Source organism: Pelophylax lessonae, assembly GCF_965119305.1.
Source record: "Pelophylax lessonae genome assembly, chromosome: 2".
Taxonomy (NCBI): domain Eukaryota; kingdom Metazoa; phylum Chordata; class Amphibia; order Anura; family Ranidae; genus Pelophylax; species Pelophylax lessonae.
Genome location: NC_138769.1, coordinates 88,296,646 through 88,318,977, shown reverse-complemented (window position 1 = coordinate 88,318,977; position 22,332 = coordinate 88,296,646).

The window sequence follows — 22,332 nt, the reverse complement described above, 5'->3', positions numbered from 1 at the left end:
CACCACTGCCACTGATGTCATCCCTATCCCCACCACCGCCACTGGAGTTTGGGATCAGTTACCACTGGCCAGTGGTAAATGGCTGTCGGCAGCCAGTATTGGTGCCCAAACTTTATGTTAGAGCTTTCTAAACAATGTTTTGAAATCCTAACTAGAAAGCGGAAAAAATTCGGAATTCGGCAACCAGAACCAACCAAAATGCAATGGGACAGGAACTGGGCTTTAAAAGCCTGTGATTGGACCAGAAACATTAGTAAAAGCCAATTGAGGGGGCAGGAGGATGCTTGGAATGTGATTGGAGTGACTAGGGGGTCCAGAGGCCAATCAGTAGTGAATACGCCCCCCAGTATATAACATAGCCCCGCCAAATCTCTAGCACTGTAATACAGGGGCTGTGGATGAGAGTGGAAGCAGTTCTGTTACTCCTGCTTCAAAAGTGTCATTTAGCAATTATTAGTGTGAGGAAAGGGATATCTAGTGTAGTTAGGGTACTATTTTCCACTATAGTTAGATTCAATAATCTAGATTCTGTAGGGAAAGTGTTAAGTGTCAGGGTGACCGTAGTGTAGTGTAGGGTGAACTGACTCTGACTGCTATGGCAGGGTGACCAAACTCTTCCATGTCAGGGTGACCGCCATAGAAAAAAGATCGTTTTTTTTAGAATTGCAGTAGAGCAGGGATATGGCTCCGCTTTTTTCATACCTGGCCGTTTTTGTAGCTGGCGTTTATTGGGCTTTTTTGTGGACGTCTTTGGAGGCAGGCATGACATCTGAACTTTTGTATAGGGGTATATATACACACACACACACACATATATGTATATATACACACATACGCACATATAGGTGTGAAAGTAGCGGAACCCTATGCCTGCGCTAATGAAATTATTTGCAGGGATGTGGCTCCATTCCTATCACACCTATAGATGTGTGTATGTGTATATATACATTTATGTGTGTGTGTATATATACCCCTATACAGAAGTTCAGATGTTATGCCTGCCTCCAAAGACGCCCAAAAAATGCCCAAAAAAACGCCTGCAAACACAAACCTGGGCGTTTTTGTTGCAGGTGTTTTTTTGGGCATTTTTTGGGCGTCTTTGGAGGCAGGCATAACATCTGAACTTCTGTATAGGGGTATATATACACACACACATATATGTATATATACACATACACACATATAGGTGTGATAGGAGCGGAGCCACATCCCTGCAAATAATTTAATTAGCGCAGGCATAGGGTTCCGCTACTTTCACACCTATATGTGTGTATGTGTATATATACATATAAGTGTGTGTGTGTATATATACCCTTACACAGAAGTTCAGATGTCATGCCTGCCTCCAAAGACGTCCACAAAAAAGCCCAATAAATGCCTGCAACAAAAACGGCCAGGTGTGAAAATAGCGGAGCCCCATCCCTGCTCTACTGCAATTCTAAGACAAATTATCTTTTTTTTTCTGGTTCTGGACATGCTACAGAGCTGAAACTTCATAGGTACACTTTTTAGACCCCCCAGACACTAAATCCAAAGAAATCTAATTTTTTTTTTTCAATCATTTTTTCAATAATTGTCTCTCTATCAAAAACGACAATTTTTAAGAACTTTTGTTTGTGTGATTAATAGTCCCTGGGGCATGACCCAGAACCCTAGGCACTTTTTAGGGGCATTTATTGGGTTTTAGGGCTTCAAAATGGTGTTTTTTGATTACCGAAGTTCGGTTTCGAAGTTTGATTTCAATGGGGTTCTGGAATACGGACCCGAACTTTCGGGAAGTTCAGGTGTTCTGGTCGAACCAAACTTTTCAAAAGTTCGATCATCCCTAATCAGTAGCATTGTATCCTTATTAGCTCTCGAGAGCTGACAGATTTTATACATTTTTATACAGTCACGTCTACACATGCCTCTGTTCAAATAGCTTTTATTAGGGTGGCCATGGAAGAAAAAAACTTTCTATGAGAGGAGAGTACGCACGTCTTACAGCATTTCGTCACCTAGCTCTCCGTGGTTTACCTTTTCATACATTAGGGAGGAATTTTACTTTCCAGGGTAACACTATACAGTGTGTGAAGACAATATCCATAATAAATGGAAATAGTGAACCAACTATATTCTGAAGTGAACGGTGAGAGTTAGTCATTCATTTGAGAATCTGCTCTAAAAATATCTTTTAACCTATTAAAGGAAAACCCTGCTCAGGATAAAATTCTCAAATAAACTTAGATAATACTGTAGCAGGCTATGTGCACTTTGCATTTTTTCAAAGAGTACTTGTCCTAAAGACAATTTAGTAGATGTTGTCAATAACTTGATTTTTCAAGGGGTAGGCTCTAAGACTGGCCATACATGCATCTTTTTTGATCAGCCAGAGAAAAAAAAATCCAACTGATTCCCCAATCCACACAAGTGAGGTAGATAGAGGAATTCTCCATGCTGTGCCATTGTATTCTGACAGTGAGACTCCTCCGCTCTCAACATACACTGATCAGCGGCTTCAGCCAACTAGTCTCATCAAAAACCAATAGGTTACTAAAGGTACTGCTGTTAGAAATCACGGGGCCCCGTACAGCCTGCCTGGCAGCCCCCCCCCCCAAATTTATCAAGACAATGTCTTCACTAAAAATACACTGAAATCATTATTAGCAGACACAAACATAACAGAGAACCTGTGTGAATTAGCCCTTTTTAATTGTTTTTTACATTTAAAAAAAAAAGTATAACTTTTTTTTAAATGTAAAAAATGTTTACCATTTTTTTTATTTTACAATTTTTTAAAAAGGGGGACACACAGGAAGGGGGGGTCAGAATCAGGCAGAACAGGGAGGGGGATCGGTGTCGGAGAAGCAATTACAGGAATGATGAGCTATGTCTGTGTCTCTCCCTCCAGCAGCTGAAAGCTGGCAGGACGGGAAGAAATTGGCTTTCAGCTGCTGCAGAGAGCCACACAGGGCTTCCTTCTGTAATTGCCCCTCCTCCTGACCGCACCGATTCCTTGTGCTGTTGGGGCAGCCCTGTGTGCCCAGGCCCCCTACAGGAGAACTGGTGCCCCCCCCCCCCCCCATTAGCGGCCCTGCATATGACAGAATACAATTTCGGAAGTGATGTAATGTGTTGTATTGTATTGTAATGCATTCTTTCGCTTCCGAGCATGCGCGTAGTCTTGATCTTATGATTTTTTACAGACATATACTGTACTGATTAGCCACGTGCCTACTCAGCACTTTTATCCTCCTTCCTGCCCAGTCCAATTTTCAGGATTTGAATGACACTTGTGCAGTCATAGTAAAAAATCAAAAATATTTCTGCGCTAAATGAATGTGAATAAGGTGATAGAAAAAAGAAAAAGCTGCTAACACAGACCCATAGAAAAAAAGTCCAAACAATAAATATACAAATGTGTAGCGCTAATGCATATACAATTGGCGTGTGAAACGAAAAAATATTAAATTATAACACTCAAAAATGTTGTAAATCCCACTCATGAAAAGCAGTGAAAAAAATTCATAGATGACATATAAAAAAAGTTCTATATTAAAACATTCCAAAGAAAAAATGGAAATAATGTGCTCAAAAAGAATTGAAGATAGCAAAATAGTCCCAATAGAATCCAATAGGACGATTCTTGTATCACCCGTGAGTAATTAATACAATGAGCTGCTTACCAGACCCTTAAGGTCTTCAGGCATATGGACAATTACAGACAGGCAGATAGGTAAAGGATTCATCAGGAATACACTTCTCATGGGACCAGGCTCCAATGATGGTATAATGGAGAGTTATCATGAAAATATAGCCCATATATGGGCCAAGGAGAAAAGAAAGGGGCACATAGCGTGATACCGTTTAAAAATATGACACTGTTTATTTAAAAATTGCACTTACTAGATAAAAAGGACATGTCAGCGTGTAACAGCATATAGCATAGGCAGAGACAAGGCTGCGGCATCCCGCAGATACAATGGAGGCTCGGACCGAATGTTGGGGGCGTGGCTTCGTCACGTCTGGATCCACCCGACTAGTTTCGTCATAGGTTGACTTCTTCCGGGGCGTCTTGTGCAGTCATGTAACACTGTACCCATAAAATTTGTATCACTTTTTGCACAATTAGAGCTTTCTTTTGATGGTATTTAATCACCACTGGGATTTTTCTTTTTTTGCTCAACAAATTAAAAAAAAAGACCAAAAATTAAAAAAAAAAAAGTGTTTCTAAGTTTCTGTTAGAAAATTTTGCAAACAGGTAATTTTTCTCCTTCACTGATGTGCGCTGATGAGGCTGCACTGATGGGCACTAATAAGCAGCATTAAAGGGCACTGCTAGGTGGCACTAATGGGCACTGATAGGCCGCACCGATAGGCACAACTGATGTGGAAGCACTAATTGATGGCACTAATAATCAGGACACTCACAAGTTACCAGCTCCCTCCTTTCTCCACGCTGTGACAGCATGAGGAAAGGACTACCGATAACCGGCAATTGTGTTTACATTGTGATCAGCTGTGATTGGACACAGGTGATCATGTGTTAAAGAGCTGCTGTTATATAGTTACATAGTTAGTCAGGTTGAAAAAAGTCCATCCGGTTCAACCAAAAAAAAAAAAAAAACAGTATTGAAAACCCAACCATACAATCCCATTTACACAATGCTATACCCGTTGTTGATCCAGAGGAAGGCGAAAATAAACCCCAGCAAAGCATGATCCAATTTGCTACAGCAGGGGAAAAACTCCTTCCTGATCCCCCAAGAGGCAATTGGATATTCCCTGGATCAACTTTACCTAAAAAAAAAAATGTTAGTACCCATTTATATTATGTACACCTAGGAAAGAATCCAGGCCTTTTTTAAAGCAATCTAGTGAGTTGGCCAGAACCACCTCTGGAGGGAGTCTATTCCACATTTTCACAGCTCTTACGGTGAAGAAACCTTTCCGTATTTGGAGACGAAATCTGTTTTCCTCTAGACGTAAAGAGTGCCCCCTTGTCCTCTGTGTTGACCTTAAAGTGAACAACTCAACACCAAGTTCACTATATTGACCCCTTATGTATTTATACATGTTGATCATATCCCCCCTTAATCTCCTCTTCTCAAGAGAGAATAAATTCAGTTCCTCTAATCTTTTCTCATAGCTGAGCTCCTCCATGCCTCCTATCAGTTTGGTTACCCTTCTCTGCACTTTCTCCAGTTCCCCGATATCCTTTTAAGAACTGGTGCCCAAAACTAAACTGCATATTCCAGATGAGGTCTTACTAATGATTTGTTGCTGTGTAGCTGCTGACTTTTAATTTTTGGAGGGGAGGGGGGGGGTGTGGAACTCCATGTTAAGTTTAATTTGTTGATGTAATCAAAAGCTATGCTAACAGTCTTGCTAGGACAAAACAGAAAATAGTTGTAAGATGGGACTTTTTACATAAAATACAAATTTTTATTATAATTTAAACATATGCAAAAAATCCACTTTCTAAAAAATAATGTCAGTGTTGATTTAGCAGGATAGTGCATAGTTTCCAAAGCGACCATAGGAAGGGCCATAGGAAATCAGTAGCTTTGGAAATGAGGCTCTGTCATGCTAAATTAATATTGAAATGATACGTCTTTGTAAGAAAGTGGAATTTTTGTATATGTTGAAATTTTAATAAAAATGTGTATTGTATGTAAAATGTTGTGCCTCAAAAGTTCTATCTTACATTGATTTTCTATTTTGATACCGCTTTAGGGATGCGGCACTTAGAAGTCATTGTGAGTCTCGCTAGGACGTTTAAAATGAGTAATGAAGGAATGAAACTTTTTTGCAGAAAGTTATCAATTATTTTCTCTAAATTTTACTTAAAAAAAACTCAGTTCAGAAACTCCAAAGAACAATCAAAAAATAATTTACACATGCAGCATTTAACTTTTAGACATACAAATGAGACTGCCCTAGACAAGAACTGCTGCTTTTATGGCAGACTGAACCTTCTCAGATAAGATCGGTCAGGAGCAGTTCTCTCTGGTTTGTTGAAAGTCAGGTGAGTTTGGTCATAAGCGACAGTCATTCACATGGCCTCAAGTTACAGCAGGTATAAAGCTAAGAATAATCCACCGAGTAGACAAGAAAGTTCTTACTTATTAGATATACTGTACTTTCTTTTTGTCTGATAAGTGAAGCCAGATTACATAGTCGGATCTTCATAATTCTAAACAGTCCTTGTCTATTGCCTTTTATTCTTAAATACTTATACAAGACGAAAAAAAAAAAAAAAATTATTAACCACTTAAGCCCCGGAAGATTTTACCCCCTTCCTGACCAGGGCCTATTTGGCAATTCGGCACTGTGTGACTTTAACGGACAATTGCGCGGTCGTGCAACGCTGTACCTAAACGAATTTGGCGTCCTTTTTTTCCCACAAACAGAGCTTTCTTTTGGTGGTATTTGATCACCTGTGCGATTTTTTGATCATGCGCTATAAACAAAAAAAGAGCATCAATTTTGCAAAAATAACAATATTTTTCACATTTTTTTTATATGAAATTCCACAAAAAAAATGTAAAAATCAAAATGTTTTAACATTTTAGGCCAATTTTTTTTTTTTACCATATGTTTGGTAAAAAAAATAGCAAAAAGCGTATTTTGATTGGTTTGCGCAAAAGTTATTGCGTTTACTAACAAAGGGAAATATTTTTGTCATTTTTGTTGTTTTTTTTTTTTTTAACGCGTAATGGCGGCGATTTGCGATTTTTTTTGCGGGACTGTGACATTGGGACGGACAGATCGGACCCTTGACTGACAATTTTGACACTTTTGGGGGTTACCAGTGACATTACTACAGTAATCAGTGCAATACATATGCACTGTTACTGTAAAAATGACACTGGCAGTGAAGGAGTTAACTGTATTGGAGAGGGAGGGGTTAAGTGTGTCCTAGGGGCGTGTTTCTAACTGTGATTGGCTGTGGCTTGATGTGTAAGAAGAGTGATCAACGGTCCTACATAGTAGAACTGTTTGATCACCATTCTTACACAGGGAGAACTGACAGGCGACTTTGTTTACACTAGCCGCCTGCCTTTCTCCCGCTGTCACGGACGATCGCTAGTGCCCGGCGGACATCGGGTCCGCCGGGCACACACGCAGGGGGGTCCGTGACCGAGCGGGAGCGCGCATCCAGCAGCGCGCATCCGGCAGCGCGCGCTCATTCCCAAAACCCTTACAGGCTAGCGACGTAGCCCTACGTCGCTCTGCCTGTGAGGGGCTGACTGCCAACGTAAATAGTCGTGCGGCAGTCGGCAAGTGGTTAAACAAAAAAAAGGAAAAAAGCTATTTAAATATACACTATAGTACCAAAAGTATTGGGACGCCTGCCTTTACACACACATGAACTTAAATGGCATCCCAGTCTTAGTCCGTAGGGTTCAATATTGAGTTGGCCCACCCTTTGCAGCTATAACAGCTTCAACTCTTTAAGGAAGACCGTCCACAAGGTTTAGGAGTGTGTCTATTGGAAAGTTTGACCATTCTTCCAGAAGCGCATTTGTGAGGTCAGGCACTGATGTTGGACGAGATGGCCTGGCTCGCAGTCTCTGCTCTAATTCAACTCAAAGATGTTCTATCAGGTTGAGGTCAGGACTCTGTGCTGGCCATTCACTTTCCTCCACCCCAAACTCACTCATCCATGTCTTTATGGACCTTGCTTTGTGCACTGGTCCAAATCATTTGGTGGAGGGGGGATAATGTTTTGGGGGTTGATTTTCAGGGGTTGGGCTTAGTCCTTTATTTCCAGTGAAGGGAACTCTCAAGGCATCAGCATACCAAGACATTTTGGACAATTTCATACTCCCAACTTTGTGGGAACAGTTTGGGGATGGCCCCTTCCTGTTCCCAACATGACTGCGCACCAGTGCACAAAGCAAGGTCCATAAAGACATGGATGAGCGAGTTTTGGGTGAAGGAACTTGACTGGCCTGCACAGAGTCCTGACCTCAACCTGATAGAACACCTTTGGTATAAATTAGAGCGGAGACTGCGAGTAAGGCTTTCTCATCCACATTAGTGCCTGACCTCACAAATGTGCTTCTGAAAGAATAATCAAACATTCCCATAGACACACTCCTAAACCTTGTGGACAGCCTTCCCAGAAGAGTTGAAGCTGTTATAGCTGCAAAGGGTGGGCCAACTCAATATTGAACCCTACAGACTAAGACTGGGATGCCATTGAAGTTTATGTGTGTGTATAGACAGGTGTCCCTATACTTTTGGTAATTTAGTGTATGACAAACTTCCCTCCTAGCTGTTCCAGAAATTAAAAGCTAATTTTGGGACAAAATTATATCTAGTTGCAACCCAATCCAAAGGCTATTAAAGTGGAACTTCACTCTCTCAATCAACATTGATTATTTTAATCCTCGTGCTGCCAGCATTAGTAAATAGATAGGAAAGTGTATCATATTTACTTGTGTTAAACTTTTTTTTAACATTTCTTCAGTTACTTCCTGGTTTCTTGCCTAGGCAAATGATGTCATACATTCCAGGAGTCTTCAGGAGGGTCAACAACTTGGTTACTTTTTCTCAGCTAAGCACACTCTCCTGCATGCATGTCTGAGCTAAAGGCAGACAGATTCCTGGAAGGAAATGCTACATGAATAAATTGCCCTTACTGTACTCAAGATAGCCACAGCCAGAAATGCTAGGGGGTTGTTTTTTTTTTTTTAATGATTTCTCAACAAAATAAAGTATGAAGACATGGATGGATGGGAGAGTTTGCTTTGAATATTAAAATGAATTAAAAAGTGTTTCTGGTTTGTAGTGCTCAGATGCAGTTAAGATCCACTTTAAAATGTCACTAAACCCACATCATACAAAACAATCAATAAACGCTGTATTACATGCTGTTCATACTCATACAGTCACTATGAGATTCGCGTTCTGTATTCTGCAAAAAACCTGGTTGATCCTGCTGCTTCTCTCTCCACCTTCTGTCCATGTCCCCAATTCAACTTGATATTTTACAGCTGTGGTGGCAACTCTGCACATGCGCAGTTTTCAGTACGTTTCTATGCTGAGCATTTCCTCTCTATCACATCTGAGCAGCCCATGTGACTATAGAGTCACACTTGTGGGTGTATACACAGTAAATGACAGCCCACTCCCTCCCTCCTCCATGCCCACTAACCAGCTAAACACAATGGGGGTGGGATATTACATCTTGATTGATGGAGGCTTCACCTCCCTCTAAGAAACAGGCTGAAGGTGCGTGACACAGCCTGTGACTGGCAGAAATCTGCCCACACAATAATATTTCCACAAAATAATAAAGATTTGATTTCAAATATGCATTTTTATGCCAATTTAAAACTGTTTTTTAACCACTTGCCGACCGGGCCATAGCCGAATGACAGCTACAGCGTGGTCGGCTAATTCTGGTAGGGCGTACAATGACGTCCTCCCAGAATCGCTCTTCCCGCGCACCCCCTGGGCCGCTATTTGTGATCCAATGACGGAGCGATCACTTGTCAACAAACCGGCGCTTGTCCGGTTAATTTCTTTCCTCTCCTCGCACACTGTACCGATCACTGTGTACAGGAGGAGAGAAACTGCAGCTGCACCCATCCTCTGCCTCCTCCATACCTCAAATATGCCCATCCATGCCTCATCCGTGCCCCATCCATGCCTCATCCATGCCTCATCCATGCCAAATCCATGCCACATCCATGCCAAATCCATGCCACATCAATGCCACATATGTGCCCACCCATGCTATCTCTGTGCTCATCCGTGGCTCATCTATGTCACATCTGTGCTCATCCATGCCATATCAGTGCTCATCAATGCCTTGCCAGTGCTCATTTGTACATCCATGCCACGTCAGTGCTTATCAATGCCACGTCAGTGTTCATCTGTGCCACATTCATGCCATGTCAGTGATCATCTGTGCCACATCAGTGCTCATCCGTGCCACATCCATGCCACGTCAGTGGTCATCCATGCCACGTCCATGCTACGTCAGTGGTCTTCTGTTATTCATCCATGCCATAGGAGCTCGCAGTAGAACTTCATTTTAATACATTGCCTGTTACCATGCGATTCTTGTAAGTGCGATTCCTTTTATTTCATTAAAAGCTTTTAGTAATATTACGCTATGTGCACTCCTTTTTCTGGTTTTCATGTCATCTGGTCTTGAGAGACTTCCATCCCTCTGCCTACCACCTTATGAGCTGAAAACTACTTCCATGGTAATGATCGTAGGAGGAATCAGGATCACCTTGTAAAGCCTGAACAGGTCTGTTTGCTAAATGGCAATTCAGACCCATTTGATCTGGTGAGAGCCCACTTTTACTGTTCACTTGGTGTTGGGATTCTTTTCATCACGTTTGGATTTATATATGTATACCAACAAGATGGATCACTTCTTTGGGACTTTTATTTAAGCCCTATTTCAGTATTGGACTTTATTTCACAATATCCTATATATTTTTATATATATATATATATATATATATATATATATATATATATATATATATATATATATATATATATATATATATATATATATATATATATGTTCAATTGTACTCTTGTATATTATGTACACTCATTACGCTGCACTTTTTTCTTCCACTTGTTATTTTATAATTTGTTTATCAATTATGTTGTGCTGGCAGCTTGACTTGTTTTGGTACTAGCGCTTTCTAGACACTTTTTTACTATTCATCCATGCCACGTCAGTGCTCATCCGTGCCACATCCATGCCACGTCAGTGCTCATTCATGTCGCATCAGTGCTCATCTGTGCCACATCCATGCCACGTCAGTGCTCATCCGTGCCACATCAGTGCTCATCCGTGCCACATCATGCCCTATCAGTGCTCATTTGTGTCACATCCATGCCACGTCAGTACTCATCCGTGATCCGTGCTACATCCATGCCCTGTCAGTGCTCATCTGTGCCACACCATGCCATGTCAGTGCTTATTTGTGCCACATTCATGCAACGTCAGTGCTCATCTGTGCCACATCCATGCCACGTCAGTGCTCATCCATGCCACATCAGTGCTCATCCGTACCACATCAGTGCTCATCCGTGCCACATCCATGCCATGTCAGTGCTTATCCATGTCACATCCATGCCACGTCAGTGCTCATCCGTGCTACATCCATGCGCTGTCAGTGCTCATCCGTGCCACATCCATGCCACGTCAGTGCTTATTCATGCCACATCCATGCCACATCAGTGCTCATCCGTGCCACGTCAGTGCTCATCCATGCCACATCCATGGCACATCATTGCTCATCCATGCCACATCAGTGCTCATCCGTGCCACATCCATGGCACATCATTGCTCATCCGTGCCACATCTATGCCACATCAGTGCTCATCCTTGCCACATCAGTGCCACTACAGTGCTTATCAGTGCCATACAGTGCCTTACAAATTTGTAATGGGAAGTCAGGAAATGACGGTGCTCCCTGCATGTTGGGCCTCTGTATGTGACCAGGCTGTGTAAAAGTCTCACACATGTGCTATCACCATACTCAGGAGGAGTGGGAGAATGTATTTTCAAAATTTTAAAACCGAAACTAAGAAAAATGCATTTTTTTACAAAATGTTCGATCTTTTTTCATTTATAGCGCAAAAAATAAAAAAAACCCAATGATGAATAAATACCACCAAAAGAATGCTCTGTTTGTGTGAAAAAAAGGACGAACATTTCATATGGGTAGAGTGTTGCATGACTGCGTAATTGTCATTCAAAATATGAGAGCACTGAAAGCTGAAAATGTATCTGGTTTAGAAGAGGGTTTACTGTAAGTGCCCAGTGGGTAGGTTGTTAATGCCTTTATTATATTATTTTTTATGTTTTTGTCTTCCAAAGGCTGAATTTTTTTTTTTTTTTTAATATGTGACCAGTAGCAGAGGACTAGAAGCTCCTCCTGCTCATAATTTCCTACAGACAGGCTGGGAAAGAGCTAGGTAACGTGACAGCTGTATATCGATTAGGAAAAAGGTAGTTAAAAGTTTTTTGGTTTTTTTTAATTAAAATAATTACTGTGCCATCATCCACGAACAGAAATAGAAGGGACAATGCAAGTTAAACAATGTGGGTTTTGTATCACTTTAAATGACATTCTTAGTGCAGCTGGATGTGAAAATCTCACATTTTTGGAAAATACCTCCCGTTCCTGACCTTCAGATTGTTCTTAATAGAATGAATTTTGTTTATACAGTTTATACAATGGATAGCCTTACGGCTCAATTGTAGAATACCATTCTGTAATAAGGTTTGGGCACTTAATATTGCTACTTCGCTCTTCTCCTCCATAATGCGACCTAACCAACTGAGAGACATTTGATGGTTACTCTTAATCTGAGATCTGTTAATAGAGAGTCAAGCACTTTTGTAGGGGCATTACATTTACAGGCCATTGCTGGGATATCCCCTCTCCTCTTTTCTTCTTCACCCTTTTTTCCTTTATTTCTCATCTGCAATATCTCACAAAAGTAAGTACACCACTGACATTTTTGTAAATATTTTATTATATCTTTTCATGTGACAACACTGAATAAATGACACTTTGCTACAATGTAAAGTAGTGAGAGTACAGCTTGTATAACAGTGTAAATTTGCTGTCCCCTCACAACAACTCAACACACAGCCATTAATGTCTAAACTGCTGGCAACAAAAGTGAGTACACCCCTAAGTGACAATCTCCAAATTGGGCCCAAAGGGTCAAAATTTTGTGTGGCCACCATTATTTTCCAGCATTGCCTTATCCCTCCTGGGCATGGAGTTTACCAGAGCTTCACAGGTTGCCACTGGAGTCCTCTTCCACTCCTCCATGACGACATCACAGAGATGGTGGATGTTAGAGACCTTGCGCTAATCCCCCTTCTGTTTGAGGATGCCCCACAGATGCTTAATAGGGTTTAGGTCTAGAGACATGCTTTGCCAGTCCATCACCTTTACCCTCAGCTTCATTAACAAGGCAGTAGTCATCTTGGAGGTGTGTTTGGGGTCGTTATCATGTTGAAATACTGCCCTGCTGCCCAGTCTCTGAGGGAGGGGATCATGCTCTGCTTCAGTATGTCACAGTACATGTTGGCATTCATGGTTCTCTCAATGAACTGTAGCTCCTCAGTGCTGGCAGCACTCATGCAGCCTCAGACCATGACACTCCAACCACCATGCTTGACTGTAGGCAAGACACACTTGTCTTTGTACTCCTCACCTGGTTGCCGCCACACACGCTTGCCACCACCTGAGCCAAATACCTTTTCCTTGGTCTCATCAGACCACAGGACATGGTTCCAGTAATCTGAGTCCTTAGTCTGCTTGTATTCAGGAAACTGTTTGCGGGCTTTCTTGTGTATCATCTTTAGAAGAGGCTTCCATCTGGGATGACAACCAAGCAGACTAATTTGATGCAGTGTGCTGTGTATAGTCTGAACACTGACAGGCTGACCCCCCACCACTTCAACCTCTGCAGCAATGCTGGCAGCACTCATACGTCTATTTCCCAAAGACAACCTCTGGATATGACGCTGAGCACGTGCACTCAACTTCTTTGGTGGACCATGGCGAGTCCTGTTCTGAGTGGAACCTGTCCTGTTAAACCGCTGTATGGTCTTGGCCACCGTGCTGAAGCTCGGTTTCAGGGTCTTGGCAATCTTCTTATAGCCTAGGTCATCTTTATATAGAGCATCAATTCTTTTTTTTCAGATCCTCAGAGAGTTCTTTGCCATGAGGTGCCATGTTGAACTTCCACTGACCAGTATGAGAGAGTGATAACACCAAAATTAACACACCTGCTCCCCATTCACACCTGAGACCTTGTAACACTAACAAGTCACATGACACCGGGGAGGGAAATTGGTAATCGGGCCCAGTTTGGTCATTTTCACTTAGGGGGTGTACTCACTTTTGTTGCCAGCAGTTAGACATTAATGGCTGTGTGTTGAGTTAGCTTGAGGGGACAGCAAATTTACACTGATATACAAGCTGTACACTCACTACTTTACATTGTAGCAAAGTGTTATTTCTTCAGTGTTGTCACATGAAAAGATATAATAAAATATTTACAAAAAATGTGAGGGTTGTATTCACTTTTGTGAAACACTTCATGTGGGTGGTCCTTAAGTGGTTCAAAAAATCCCAAAATTCATAAATCAGTGAAAATTCAAAAACATATAAATATAAGGTGTAAACTTAATCACCTTAATGTGCATTAGTGCATAGTCCATAGTCCATTAATAAAGCCCATCAGAAGGGTGAAGGGCACCTAATGGAGATTAAGTGTACACCTTATATCTAAATGGGGTTTAAAAGGTGTTGGTATGTGGCGCTACCACCGAGCACAAACCAAATTGTGCAAAATATTCAAAATACAATTGCTTTGAAACTGTATAAAAACTGTGTAAAAAGTGCACTGTGCTGAAAAAAGGTTAGCCCCTTGGCCAACGTGTGCTAAATTGAAAAAGAGCACTGCGCTGAAGGATATTGTTGTGCCAGCTTCCTGGACAACAATTCCAGATGTAGACCGGACAACTGGTGAGTAAGGTGCACTGTGCTATAAATAATGGTGTGCCAGCTTTCTGGATAGCAATACCAGATATGAAAGAACCAGCTGGTAGTGCATATATAAAGTGCCAAAATGCTGAGATGGTGCCAAAATAAATAAATAAATAGGTAAACCGTGCTATAAAAATAAATTTATTGTGATGTCCCCAATAGTGGGGGGTTAAGAAGCGGTAAATTATTGGGGTGTTATAGCCGTTAGAGTGATTAAATACCAGTCTATGCGTGGGTGACACCCACTGGACACGTGTTGGGAGTGCAAGTTCTAGTACCCGTGACCCCACTAGGTAAAGCACTTACCAAACTAACTCCCCTGTTCCAGATGGGGCTCTGTGGATAAATGTCCCACTGATACACTCTGCCTTCTTGCTGTAAGTTGTAAGCTTTAAGCTGCTATGTGAGGCTTGGCTTGTGGTGGAACTCAACAGTTTCTCAATTGTTGTCCCACTAAAGAATCAATATACAAAGACAAGAGACTTCCATGGCGTAGTAGAACTGTATAATGGGGGAATTGTAATATCAACTCACTGTTGGGAAGTTCACGATCAGCTTCTCAGGTGTCTGGCCGTCCGGCGCTTCCGCGTTCCACGGCCCGGAACCACCTAGCCAGAAGTAACGAATGACGTTGTGTTGCCGCTCTACGCGTTTCGTCACTGCAACGTCATATGGGGCATGTGCTGCTATATAGGATCACATGTCTCTGTGATGATCTCACAAGCCACGCCCCTCTACAGTTAGAATCACTCCCCTAGGCTTACATTTAAACCCTTGATCACTAATCGTATAAACCCCTTCCCTGCCAATGGCATTATTACAGTCACAGTGCATATTTTTAGCACTGATTACTGTAGTAATGTCACTGGTCCCCCCCCCCCCCCAAAAGTGTAAAAAATGTCAGTTAGGGGTTCGATCTGTCCGCCGCAATGTCGCAGTCCCACAAAAAATCGCAGATCGCCGCCATTACTAGTAAAAAAAAAAAAAAACAATAAAAATGACAAATCTTTCCTGCAATAACTTTTGCGCAAACCAATCAAAATATGCTTATTGTGATTTTTTTTTTACCAAAAATATGTAGCAGAAAACAAATTGGCCTAAAATGTTAAAAATTTTTTATTTTTTTATTTTTTTTGGGGGGGGGATGTTATATAGCAGAATGTGAAAAATATTTTTTTTCAAAATTGTCGCTATTTTTTTGTTTATAGCGCAAAAAATAAAAATCGCACAGGTGATAAAATACCACCAAAAGAAGGCTCTATTTGTGGGAAAAAAGGGATGTCAATTTTATTTGGGTACATCGTCGCACGACGTTGCAATTGTCTGTTAAAGTAATGCAGTGCCGAATCGCAAATTAGGGCTTGGTCATTAAGCAGCAAAATCCTCCGGGGCTAAAGTGGTTAAGAAATAATGTAGACATAAAAGGGGTGAAGATTGATCAGGAAGAACATAAAATATCAGCATACACAGATGATGTTTTGTTTTATTATAGTAATCCGGGAATAAGCCTCCCAAATATTATCAAAGAATTAAAGAGATATGGGGAACTGTCAAACTTCAAGATAAACCCAATAAAATCAGAAATTCTAAACAACAGACTGAATGAAAAAGAAGAGCAGGCTCTGGAAAAGCAACTCCCATTTACTTGGGCTAAATCTAAACTAAAATATTTAGGGATAAATATAACACCTTTATCGGAAAATCTTTACCTTGCCAATTATATTCCATTGTTAGAGGAGATAGAGTTAAACATTAGGAAAATATTGACTCGTCCAATCTCTTGGTTAGGTAGAATAAATATGTTTAAAATTATAATCCTGCCCAAAATACTATACAGATTTTAAATGTTACTTTTTGCTATCCCATAGCAAACAATAAGAACAATGTTGTTAAAATTTATATGGCAGGGGAAAAAACCTAGGGTGCAGTATGAGGCTCTCAGTAGAGATAAGACACAGGGGGGATTAGCGGCACCTGACATTAAAAGATACCACACAGCAGCATTGATATCACGGATAATAGAATGGACAAATAAAAAATCTGAAAAAAGATGGGTCAAGTTGGGAATCACATTAAGTCGAGCACAATTGGATAGGAATATCTGGTCCCACGAAAGTACAGGCGGTCCCCGAGTTACAAACATCCGACTTACAAACGACTCCTACTTACAAACGGAGGGAGACAACAGGAAATGATGAGAAATCTCTCCCTAGGAAGGGAAATTCACTCCTGTAGGAGTTCTCATGGGAAAAAGGTTTCTCCACTGAAGCTTTATCACCAATCCTTGTTTCCATAACAACCCAAATTTTTTCAAAATCCAGTTGTCTAATGCCCCGTACACACGTGCAGATTATCTGAAGACCTTTGTCTGCAGACTTACCAAAACCATATAATATGAGGTCAAACCTAAACACTTTCAATTTGTATGCAATCCGGCAGGCCCTTGCACTACATAGAAAAGGTAAATCTGAAGACAAAAGTCTTCAGATAATCTGCACGTGTGTACGGGGCATTAGGGACAGAAAGTGAGATGAAATCTTCTGAACAGGGGTAGAGACAGCAAAAAAAAAAAATGGTACAGGGGTGTTAACACTTCCCTATGCTATGAAAAAAAGCATAAAAATCATTCTTTTGGTTGGGGCTACACTTAAAAAATTTACCTGTCCCAACTTACAAACAAATTCGACTTAAGAGCAAACCTACAGTTCCTATCTTGTTGGTAACCCGGGGACCGCCTGTATTGGCAATTACACGAAGATACACATGAAATAACGAGAGCTGTATATAAGACTTGGGACATGCTATATAGGAAGGCCAGGTGGAAATATAAGAGGGATCGACCGATATAGTTTTTTCGTTGCCGATACCAATAGTTTGGTTATCGCATATGGGCCGATATTTTGTACATCTTATGTCAGGGTCCGAGACTAGTCTTCTCCTCCTTCAACCATTAGGTGGTGATGCTCATGTAAGGGTAAAAATGATGTCACATAGCATAATTCCATTTACAAATGTTATTGAATATGCCACTCACATATGTACAAATTAAAGATATAAGCAATTCCACATTAGCAGATCTGCTGGCAGATCGGTATCTCTCACCCACTTGCCGTAAGTGATACCCGGGTGATACCGCTCCATTCGGCATCCACTCAATACTGCTCTGTCTCTCACCCGCTCCATCTCCCACCCACCCACCCCATACAGATCTGTCTCTCACCCACTTGCCGTAAGTGTCACCCGGGTGATAACGATCCGTCCGGCATACGATCTCGGAGGTCACCCGGGTGATAGCGCTCCATCGGGCATATGATCTCGGAGGTCCCCCAGGTGATATCGTCTGTCCGGCATGGTGGTGGGGTGGGGTGCTCAACCTTGGTAGTCTGGTCATACTGAATACATAATAAACAAGCAAAACATTTGGGGGAGCATACCCATGTATTTCTAAAGCTGGTGCAGCTATGAACCAAGAGACAAGTATATTAAAAAAGAATAGCGCACACATGCAAAAGAAATCACTTTTTTATGGATAGTGTAGGACCCACTGATAATGGGGTACTTTGACGTAGTGATGGGCTTGAGCACGATATGGCCATATGGTGGGACCAAATCCCCATTTTTATTTATAGATTGTCTTCAAATTTGGTAGTAATTTCTTTTGCATGTGTGGGCTATTCTTTTTTAATATACATGTCTCTTGGTTCATAGCTGCACCAGCTTTAGAAATACATGGTTATGCTCCCCCAAATTTTTTGCTTGTTTATTATGTATTCATTCTGACCAGACTACCGAGGTTGAGCACCCCACCCCACCCCCCACACACACCTGTACTCTATCAGTGTCCACTATCAAGTAGATATAGGAGGAGTCCCCTGTAGTGCATTTGCACATCTCTCCCAGCAAGGAGTATTATCTCCAAGGGTTAGAAAGGCTGGATTCATCTCTTTTTCATGGATAGTGTAGGACCCACTGATAATGGGGTACTTTGACGTAGTGGTGGGCTTGAGCACGATATGGCCATATGGTGGGACCAAACCCCCATTTTTATTTATGGATTGTCTTCAAATTTGGTAGTAATTTCTTTTGCATGTGTGCGCTATTCTTTTTTAAGATACAGATATATCAGCAAAATTCAATATCGGCCCTCGATATATCGGCCTTGCGGATAATCGGTCAATCCCTAAAATATAACTCCCTGTTATTACCACTAGTAGGCACAGCATATTTTATACATATTTTATGGAGAAACAGTTTGGTGGTGGGATAGGGGATTTGTGACTAAAAGAAATTACACATAATGAAAAAATTAGATCACTTCACAAATTAAACACAGTGGGAAGGTTGACACTAAATTACTGGAGTTATATGCAATTAAAAACACTGTACGTTTTTTTCCCCAACCCATCAGATCAGAAAAAGAGTTGAACCTTGTGGAAAAACTCTGTAATCCATCCACAAAAATAAGACATGGCTTGTCTCAGACTTATAAGATGTTAACTGATCTGGCGGGATTGAGGAAATTTACATTTACAGAAAGTTGGGAAAGAGAAATAGGATTTGGCTTGAACGAGCATGAGGAGATAACCGAGTTGAGAGCCACACACTGCACCGCTAGAGACATAAACACCATTGAGATGAATTATAAGTGCCTCTCGAGATGGTATATAACACCGGTCATAGCACACAGCTGTCAGCCAGGGAAGTCAAATCTGTGTTGGCAAGGCTGCCAGATGGTGGGCACAATGAATCATGTCTGGTGGGGATGTCCTAAGATCTGGAAGTATTGATTAAAGACCCAACAATTTATCAATAATATTACAGATGACCCCTGGACATGTCTATTCCACAGAACAAATAGATCTTTAATCAATGCAGCGAAGAAGACTATCCCAAAACAATGGCTTTAAGCAGAAGCCCCTGCCGTAAGGGAATGGTGTGGCAGAGTAGAATACATATATGATATGGAATACTTGTGTAGCAGGATTCCCAGCCATTTTGCTGGATGTCGGTCCGCCAGGGCCGTGGCGGGACAAGGCCATCCAGCGCCCAGGGCAAGGATGCCAAACTGTGGTCCCCTTCCCTTAGGGTCAAGGTGCCCCCCCCCCATCCCTGCAAAAATCCATTGCACCCAGGGCAACCGTCCCTCCTGCCCACCCCTTATCCCGGCCCTGCACCAGGGTTACCGCTAACAACAGCAGCACATTTAAGCATGTTCTCCAAGTGTGAGCACTGTGACAATGACCAGTCCAGTATCTTTGGGTTTTTATATTTATTTTGTAACTTGGATGGGAGAAGGAATGAGTGGGATACTCCGTTGGCTCAATTTGCTGGGGCCAACTGAAAAATGCTTGTTGGCACTGACTTGATGCTGGCTTGATGCCGGTAAATGTCGGTTAATCCTGGTTAACACTAGCCTGCTGCCTAACACTGAACTGACTTCTGATCATCTCCTTGTGACTCAAAGTCCTTTTGAAGCTCCCTTTGGCACTCCTTGCTGAGGTAGCTACTTTATCTCTGCTGCACTGCTGAACACTTGTACGCTTCAGGGCCCGCACCGGCACCCTCTCTCTCACACTTATCTTCAGGGCTTAGACACTGGCACCCCCTTTTCTAAGCCTTCTCTACTGGTTAGCTGGCTCCCGGATCCCTCTGACTTTCTGGAGTGGTCCCCTATCCTAGGCAGACCCCTGGGCAGTTTACAGTACTCACAACACTGCTTTCCTGGAAACCTCTGCCCAGCAGCTCCACTCAGTCCTCAGCACACTGGATCCCTCTCTCTGCAGCTCAGCCCAGCCTTCCGTCCTCTAGGCCAACTGCCAAGGACCTTTCCTCACGCTGACAGGAGGAGAGACAGCCGTCATCCTCCTCCTGGGACTCTGCTTCCCTCCTGTCATGTGCCCCCCTCAGACTTTTACCCCATCCCAGGATGCATTGTGGCAGATTCTCCCCTCTGGGATAGATACAAGCCCTGGTGTGCTATTGGCCAGGTTTCCTCCACTGTCCAATAAGAGCCCTCATTGGACATAGTGGGGAGACTCCCCAAGCTCAACAGGCACACCTGGAAACACATGACAGCCTAGCTGAACAATCAGATCCCCCCTGATAAGCAGACTTATGGTTTTCCTAGCATCTACCTAGGAGGCTGCTACACTTTTAATATGGATATGGAATACTTGAAGAACAAGTAGACTGATTTTCAACTAAGTGGAGAAAATGGATTAACTTTTTTTAAAAATAATAAGAGAATAAACAGATTGATGGAAAGATTAGGGGAGTGACTAAAGAGTGGGACATGCTAACATATTTAAGAAAGGAGAAGTAGGACTGCAATTCCAGAGTGGGGTAGATATGGGGGGACTGGGGAGATGTGGGGATGGGGGGGGGGGGAATTAGGGCAGAAATTATGATTTTGCATTATTTGGGAAATTGACTTTTCTTTTTATTTGTAACTGTGAAGAAAATAAATAAAAATGATTGAAAAAAATAACAGAAAATGACATAAACCTTTGGCAGGGAATATCACACAATTCCTGGTAAAGTAACATCAGGCTAGTTGCTTGGTCAGAAGAGGTTGTGATGATCACCGTGTACTGTCCACACAGCAATGACGTCAAAAACATTCCTGATTGAAATTAAAAAGTCATTCAGACTTGTACAGTTCTGTTTTCATATCAAAAGAATCAAAAGCATTCATTTTTCTACTTCCAGAATGTGGATTGTGTTAATTTAAAGAGACAGTGTCACCAACTTAAAAGCACAGGAAGACTTACTACGGCTTTCCCTTTCCATAAATGATTCAATTCACTGTTCCTTTGAACTTGCTATAAAACTATCCCAGGAAGAGCCAATTCCTCAGCAGAGCGTCCTCCCACCTTACACTTCATAGTCCTCTCTTTTTCTGGGAGTGTCTAATTACTTTCTGTGCTGGCCCAGCTCCTCTGCTCCTCTTTTCACCCTCCTACATAACCTTTTATGTAGCAGCCGAGGGGAGGAGTCAAAGGGAACACTTAACAGACACTTGGGTCTGCTGGGACATGGCACGACCCCGATCTCAGTAAAGAGCCAATAAATGGCATCACTGCTAGGTACTGACTGGCATCTCTGATGGGCACTGATTGGCATCTCTGATGGGCACTGATTGGCATAACTGATGGGCACTGATTGGCATCACTGCTGAGCACTGTTGGGGCTGCACTGATAATCATTGCCATGATTATCTGTGCAGGTCTCCCCTGTGAGGAAATGCCACTGATCGGCTGTCAGTGTGAGGAGAGGAAAGCCGATAACCGGGATTTCTTTGTCTACATGTGATTATCTGTGATTGAACACCACTGATCACATGGGTAAAGAACTTCGTCATCTGCTCTTTACCGAGATCGGGGATTCACCTTGTTATTTGACCTTGTCCCAGGAAAAGAGAGCACCCCGCCTGCTGTCATTTGTCTATGCGGCGGGTGAGAGGTGGTTAACCAGTTGCCTGCTGCCCGCCCCATATATACTGTGGAAGGCTGGCTCGGCTGCACCAACCACTGTACCTATACGGTGATCTGTATCAGCACCCCTGGTGGCGAGCATGCACCGCCGCCGGCGCGCTCCCATCCCCACTAGGCAACGGGGATAGCGATCCACGGGACCGGTGGCACCGATTGCCGCTGGGCACTTGCGATCGCTCCACGCTGAGAGAGAACACCGGTCAGCTGATAAACACAGCTAACCGTTGTTCTCTCTGAAATGATCACAGAACGCCTGTGATCCTTCTATATAGGATCACAGGTCTCTGTGTTCATTT